The 8270-nt window shown below is 42.0% G+C and overlaps 1 pseudogene; it reads right to left on the minus strand.

Moving 5' to 3' along the window:
• Positions 1-4103: 4103 nt before the first annotated feature.
• LOC137521183 (piggyBac transposable element-derived protein 4-like) lies at positions 4104-5685 on the minus strand (annotated as a pseudogene).
• Between the last annotated feature and the right edge of the window lie 2585 nt (positions 5686-8270).

Here is an 8270-nt window from a genome sequence, read left to right on the forward strand (position 1 = left end):
CGTTTATGGCCGTAAGTACATAATCGTAATGAAGAAGGATTTCGCGAAATTTTGCGTAAGCGTAATTTTCGCGTAATTTTCGCATTGCAACGGGTATTACTAAATTAATGCGTATGGTCATGCTCCCGAAGCGGAAAAGTTGACGCATGTATCAATGTTAGGTAGCCGCCGACTTTAAGGGTTAATAGCAAAGCCCCCTTAAATGCTAAGAGCCTCAAATTTGGAGAATATATTAAGGAGATCAGGAGGAATAAGAGGAAATTTTTTTTTTTCAAAAAGACCTTATTGTTTTTGAGAAAATCGATGTTAAAGTTTCAAAGGAAAAATGTAAACATTTAAAAACCCGCCGACTTTAACGGTTAATAGCAAAGCCTGCTTAAAGTTTAGGAACACCAAATTCCCAGGGTATATTAAGGGGATCAGTGGGAATAAGAGGGAAATTTTTTTTTTCAAAAACACCTTATAGTTTTTGAGAAAATCGATTTTTAAGTTTCAAGGGCGAAAATTACTTACTTCGTTCTGAGTGTGGGAAATATTAAAAAAAAACGACGTGGGGTCCCCCCTCCCAGACCTCTTTAACCCCTTGTCCCCCATGCAGGCTGGGATAGCCAGAATGCGGAGCACCGGCCGCGTGGGGCTCCGCACCCTGACTATACCAGCCCGCATGGTCCATGGATTGGGGGGTCTCGGAAGGGAAGGGGCAGCCAAGCTTTCCCCTCCCCCTCCGAGCCCTTGTCCAATCCAAGGACAAGGGGCTCTTCTCCACCTCCGATGGGCGGTGGAGGCTGCAATTTCCTAGGGGGGGAGGTTCATGGTGGAATCTGGGAGTCCCCTTTAAAAAGGGGTCCCCCAGATGCCCACCCCCCCTCCCAGGAGAAATGAGTATAGAGGTACTTGTACCCCTTACCCATTTCCTTTAAGAGTTAAAAGTAAATAAACACACAAACACTTAGAAAAAGTATTTTAATTGAACAAAAAACATAACCACGAAAAAAGTCTTTTAATATTCTTAATTAACCATTAATACTTACCTGTCCCTTTAAATAAATGATCCCTCGAAATAGCCTCGGAAATGTTCTATCAGTTACAATGTAACAAAGTTATTACAATGTAACAACTTTGTTACATTGTAACTACGCCGCACCCGACGTCACTCGCCGCCGCCGCCGCATACGCGTCTGCGCTGCACACATTCCCGACAGAGCTCTGAGCTATATAGCTCAGAGCTCTGAGAAGCCTCTTTGTATTTTGGCTCCAAGGAGCCCCATTGGTCCTTAGCAGACCAATGGGGTTCCTTCAAATCAAAAGGAACCCCATTAGTCTGCTAAGGACCAATGGGGCTCCTTGGAGCCAAAATACAAAGATGCTTCTCAGAGCTCTGAGCTATATAGCTCAGAGCTCTGTCGGGTCCGTGCAGGACGCTAAGTCCCCGCAGCTAGCGCTGCCCTCCCCGCCTCTCCCACATGTCACCCACATGTGGGTGACATGTGGGTGACAGATGTGGGCGGGGTGGACAGCGGGAGCTGCGGGAACTTAGCGTCCTGCACGGACCCGACAGAGCTCTGAGCTATATAGCTCAGAGCTCTGAGAAGCATCTTTGTATTTTGGCTCCAAGGAGCCCCATTGGTCCTTAGCAGACCAATGGGGTTCCTTTTGATTTGAAGGAACCCCATTGGACTGCTAAGGACCAATGGGGCTCCTTGGAGCCAAAATACAAAGATGCTTCTCAGAGCTCTGAGCTATATAGCTCAGAGCTCTGTCGGGAATGTGTGCAGCGCAGACGCGTATGCGGCGGCGGCGGCGAATGACATCGGGTGCGGCGTAGTTACAATGTAACAAAGTTGTTACATTGTAATAACTTTGTTACATTGTAACTGATAGAACATTTCCGAGGCTATTTCGAGGGATCATTTATTTAAAGGGACAGGTAAGTATTAATGGTTAATTAAGAATATTAAAGGACTTTTTTCGTGGTTATGTTTTTTGTTCAATTAAAATACTTTTTCTAAGTGTTTGTGTGTTTATTTACTTTTAACTCTTAAAGGAAATTGGTAAGGGGTACAAGTACCTCTATACTCATTTCTCCTGGGAGGGGGGGTGGGCATCTGGGGGACCCCTTTTTAAAGGGGACTCCCAGATTCCACCATGAACCTCCCCCCAGGAAATCGCGGCCTCCACCTCCACCGCCCATCGGAGGTGGAGAAGAGCCCCTTGTCCTTGGATTGGACAAGGGCTCGGAGGGGGAGGGGAAAGCTTGGCTGCCCCTCCCCTTCCGAGACCCCCCAATCCATGGACCATGCGGGCTGGTATAGTCAGGGTGCGGAGCCCCACGCGGCCGGTGCTCCGCATTCTGGCTTTCCCAGCCTGCATGGGGGACAAGGGGTTAAAGAGGTCTGGGAGGGGGGACCCCACGTCGTTTTTTTTTATATTTCCCACACTCAGAACGAAGTAAGTAAAACTCTTCCCACTTGGTGGAATCTATGAAAATAATACACTATTGTTACCTGTGCAAAAAAACTGACATTTTCTGCATTTAAAAGACATTTTCGCCCTTGAAACTTAAAAATCAATTTTCTCAAAAACTATAAGGTATTTTTCCTCTTATTCCCACTGATCCCCTTAATATACCCTGGGAATTTGGTGTTCCTAAACTTTAAGCAGGCTTTGCTATTAACCGTTAAAGTCGGCGGGTTTTTAAATGTTTACATTTTTCCTTTGAAACTTTAACATCGATTTTCTCAAAAACTATAAGGTCTTTTTGAAAAAAAAAATTTTCCTCTTATTCCTCCTGATCTCCTTAATATATTCTCCAAATTTGAGGCTCTTAGCATTTAAGGGGGCTTTGCTATTAACCCTTAAAGTCAGCGGCTTTTTTATATTATACGGAGCGTTACGGTTTAACGCGAAATTACAGTAGCGTTTAATGCGAAATTACGGCATGAACGAAACGCGAAATTACGCGTTGAAAATTATGCTTACGGTATTTTCAATTACGATTTTAATGGCAATGTAATTTCGCATCGTAATCGCAAATTTCGCATGCGTAATTTTAGTAATGCGAAATTACGAAAATTTCAGCTCAACTCTATATATACGTATTGATGTATTACCTGTTTTTGGTCACTAGATGGCAACATGTGTGATCTACCATGTATATATGCTTGTACTGTAACGATGATGCTTATTGCATATTGCAGGTATTTTATCTTTAATATAGGTGTTTGAATAATCAATGTATATTCTTTTTTTGATATTATTATACATGTTTAATTATACTTTCTTTTAACATCCGGCTTCCAGATATCCCTTTTCAAACTACGATTCCCAGGCTCCTTTAGGATAGTTGGAGGAAGTGATGCAGCGTCTGATGACGCTGCTCCCACCTCCTCGTTGTGTGCGGCCGCGCACATACACTGGATGAATAGGGCTTCCCCTGGCCCCGCCCACTAAGGTCCTTGGTGATTTAAAATGCCAGGTAACGTACAGGTCCTTATGCCCAGACGAAGCTGCGCATTTTAGGCAGCGAATCGCGACGGCAATCACGGGGGCACTCTCTCCTTCCACCCTGCTCATACATACCTCGGTAAGCTCCAGCCTCATACACTATTGGTTGTATTGTCTCTTGCTGTGTTTAGCACTGGTCGGCATCTTATCTACACGTCTTGCCACATGTTTACTGCTTTATTGTGGATGGCTTCCTATTCTCCTACGTTCTATATGCACTACTGTTTTGCACATACTGTTCATTTACTCCATTGATCACTGCACAGGTCTACTTACTCGGGGTATTAATATCTTTTATTTACAGTTTCCTATATCCATGGTGACTGATTTATTTCATTGACTATAGATATTGGTGTCATTGTGCAGGTTGATTTGGACATATATTGTACATTTTTATGTCATTATTCGTTTATAATACTGAGTGCCCCTCTGTACTTGATCTTTTAGTGTTTTTAATCATGTTGTACTTAATAAAGATTTTTCATATTTTTGTATTCATGGGTTGAGTGGTGCGGTTCTTCACGGAACTACTTGTTCTTGTAGTGCTTTGATGTTTATTTGGTTCCTTTCTGCACACTCCCTATACATTTATCCATATTTTATGGTATTGTGGATGGTGCTTGCCCATCTTTTTTGTTTTTCATAGAACTCTGCATCTGTCTGATCATGGCTGCAGCGATTGGATCTCGAGACACCCGTTTCCTTTGCTCAATGTGTGCCTTGACAAGGGAACTTCCTAGCTCCCCGAGAAATATCCTCCGCTTGTTATTCTTTTTTTGTTCCAACCTGGGTGGATGTGGGTCCATATCACAAATGCATTGTATGCAGACACATCTAGGATGTTATAAAACACAACCATCGGCCATCTCCTGGTCATTTGCTGACAAGTATAGGTAGCAGTCAGCTTGTCCAGATTGTCCACTCCCCCTTTGTTTTTATTGTAATCCAGGATAATTGTGGGCTTTTTGTCACTTCTTGATGACACAGCTGCATCTTTGTGAAAAGTGGACATAAGTATCACATTTTTTTTGGACAATATGAAACAACAGTGGTGGTGTCTGTAAAAGCAAATTTTAAAGAAAGTGGAGCTCTGTCCTTCACTTGCAAAATGTCAGTGTGCAGCTCAGGTTTATTTTTTTTATTGTGCCTACCATGGTAAGTTTCCTCCTGAGAAGTTCTTGTCCAAGGTCATAGCTGGTAAAAAAATTGTCACATGTGATATTGTGACCCCGCAGTCCAGTAGTCATATCAAGGACTACACGTTGTCCTTGTTTTTTCTCAGGGTTGCCACTTTCGGGTTTGCCGGTGTAAATCTGTAGGTCCCATGCATAGCTTGTTTTTGCATCACAGGCTGCCCAGATTTTTATGCCATATTTGCCTAGCTTACTGGGCATATACTGCCGGAAGGGGCAATTTCCACGGAAAGGGATCAAACGTTCATCTACTGTTACCTGAGGCCCAGGGTGAAACATTAGTGGAAGGAGCTAAACCCATTTCTCCCAGATATCCCTTATGGGAGCAAGCTTGTCAGATTTTGCTCTAGTATCTCTGTTGTCAAATCTGAAAACTCTTGATATCATTCGAAAGGTGTGAAGTGACATTGTTGCTGGGAAGATATATCTGCCTCTTGACTTGTCCCAGAGACTATCAGTGGCCTCATTATAGGATCTGTACACTCCAGCAAGAAGAAGAACACCAATATAAGCATCTAGGCATTCTTTATTTATGTCATTCCACATGTTGCCATGGACTTTTTTTCCTTCAAGGTTTGTCATTGCAATGATCACTTTTTTTTAGTGACAATGGCATGAAGAGTTTAAAACATGTTTTGATGTCACTTACTTTCGTCACAGCAAACCTTGTGATCCCAGGGGTCATTTTGATTACATCTGCAGCTGCTGTCCTGCCATGTAAGTCAGGAGGTTCTGAACTCCAACAGATCTTACCACTTTTGGATTTAAATGTTTCAGCAGGAACAGCAGCAGGTTCAGCACTGGTGGCCTCCTCATCAGACTCATCAGATGTGTCTGTGTATTCTGGTTGATACTCTACTTCATCTTCTGCCTCAGAAACCTGCTCATCCATATCGCTATACTGCTCTGTGTCCTCTTCCTCAATTTCATCCAAGATATAATCCAGTATTTGGCTTCCTGTAAATCTTTTCACTCTTGCATGATGCATATTGGAGATGATTACTCTGCAAGTCAGCAACTCTGAAATGTATTGGTCCTATGTTTCTTTACTTTATTTAGCGAAGCAGACAAGCAGGCAAAGAGATAGACCCCTCCCTAACTACAGCTCACAGGGCTGAGAGGTGATTGGCTGTCAGAGGGATGGTGCCTGACAGTGTTACTAAGCAGAGAGAATGTTTATGATTTCAGTTTTAGCACTTATTAGTGTTCTATAATCCTATATCATAACTGGGTCAGAATTGACCCTAACACCATAAACGTCATAATTTTCACCACAGTATTTTCTAATTTAGTGAAAAGGATTATTTTTCTATTACATTGTTTAAATAGAGGTTCCTGCCAAAGTAAAAAAATCTTGATGCAATAAACAAATGTATGTGATACTTATAGACATTCAAAACCTGAAAACGGGTCGGTTCTGACCCTAACACAAGAGGAGGGACTATACTAATGTCATAATAATTAATTGCTCTAATGTTAATGGGTTAAAAAATGGCGCATGATGCCGCCGATTAGGTGAATTAAAGTGCTATTTATGATTTTATGCCATTCCTTTGAAACTATGCAATTTTATTCAAAACAATATTTATGGTTTTAGTGATTAGCGTTATGTGATGCCGATCTCTCCATGTCAGAGGCATCTGCAGAAATGAAGCAGGTGTTTCTAGAGCCGCTTCTGCAGCTCTATGCTGCCCAGTCCCACATCCTACATCCTACTGCAGTCCTAATCACCCGTTATTGCAGCACCATCCATAGCCTCAAAGCTGCTGTAAAATTATTATATTTAAAAGCCACAGTGAAGTCTCAGCCTTCACAGTCCTATATCACATACTCCTGCTTCAATGATAATGTTTAATTTTCAGGTCATAAATAAAGTTAATGTCGAGTGAAAATTAACCCCAAAAGGTATTACTTACAAGACGGCACTGAATCCACTACACTGTAGCAGTTCTGTCGTTGTCCACAGACTTGACAATAGTTCAGTGCAGTACCATTTTTTTTTACTCTAGATGGTGCTGTGTCTATAAATTGTTCCCATGAAGCTGACTAGTATGTAGTATTATTATTCATTAAGTCTATGAACAACTCCCAGAGTTAGATAATCTGTGGTGTAGTGTATTGCTGCAGTGTAGCTTTTGTGGTCCATTCGACGTCAAATTTTTTTTTTATGTCATAAATATTAAACATTATTTCTAAATGCATTTAGATTGAATTACAATTATATATTTATAACAAAACAAGTAGCCTTGGGACTCAGAACAGAGGTATTAAAAGTAAATTACCATTTCTCGTAAGCAACAAAAAAATGATTATCAAGCAAGTCAGGACAACAAACAGGGGTTTATTTACATTACAAAGGGGTGTGTTGTTACAGGCATTAATTACCCTAATTAATGTCTACAAAGCACAAATTATCAGCAAGGGTTAATTTACATTTAATAGCGGTTGTAGCCTTGTACGCCATTATTTCCAATGAAAAGATGTTGAATGAGTCCATGCACCATAATTCAACATTGAAAACGCTAAATAGCATTTTCCACTGCAATTCAATGCAGCGGCATTTTTATACATTGGCACTGTGCGCCATATTTATCTGATCCCAGGCTGCTACCCCCTATATGCAGAGTAGCACAGGGAGCACTTTGATATCTGCCTATTTTGGGCACTGATGCAGGTCTGTTCTTTCTCCACAGAGTGGCACTGTATGCGGACCAGGGATGAGCAGAAACTACGTCAGTGCGAATTTACGCATCGTAGTTCGCATCTACGCATCGTAGTTCATAGGTGAAGTTTCTAAACTACGCTTACAAATTTACGCGTAGATGCCCACTATGCGTAGTTAACATGTGTATTGCGTAGTGAACTACGAATGCATCACTCGCGTCTAATTTTCCGCGTGCAATTATATGCTTACAAATTTACTCATTGGAAAGGGGAATGTACGCATAAAAGAGTTCCTGGTATAAGCATTTAAAGAGGAATTAATATTAAAATTTTCTGCATACGGGCATAAGCATCCGCATACGCTACGCTTCACACTATGCATAATTGCGTATTTTAACGAGTAGACTGCGAAACGCATACGTAGCCAATATTTGATATCGAAGCCGTAGTTTGGCGAAGCGCAATTGTGTAAAACTATGCGCAGTTCCAGCGTAGCGAAGTTGGCTGACTATGACCATCCCTGATGCGGACATCCTCAGAGTGTAAACACACACACCCAGAGGATTGCTGATGAGTCAATGGTCAGCCCATCAGAGCACCGACAGGCACACTTGTAGTTATTCCAGAGATGACCAGTACCTCAAATTATATATTTCTGAAAAATATATATTTTATTCAGAAATTGTAACGATTGTGGAATTCTCTCCGTGATCAGCGCACAAGACGTGTGTGCTGACACTGCGGAAATCCTCCACAAACGTATAATTTGCAGAAACCCAGTAGAAGGTGCAATGCACCTGTAGAGGGAAATTCCTGTCGACAGGGGGAGCTGTGGAGTGCAGAGGAACAGCTCCTCTGCCCTACCACACACGCCAGACAGGAATTGCACGAAGGGACGGAACGCAATCG

The sequence above is a fragment of the Hyperolius riggenbachi genome, chromosome 1, assembly GCF_040937935.1.
Source record: "Hyperolius riggenbachi isolate aHypRig1 chromosome 1, aHypRig1.pri, whole genome shotgun sequence".
NCBI lineage: Eukaryota > Metazoa > Chordata > Amphibia > Anura > Hyperoliidae > Hyperolius > Hyperolius riggenbachi.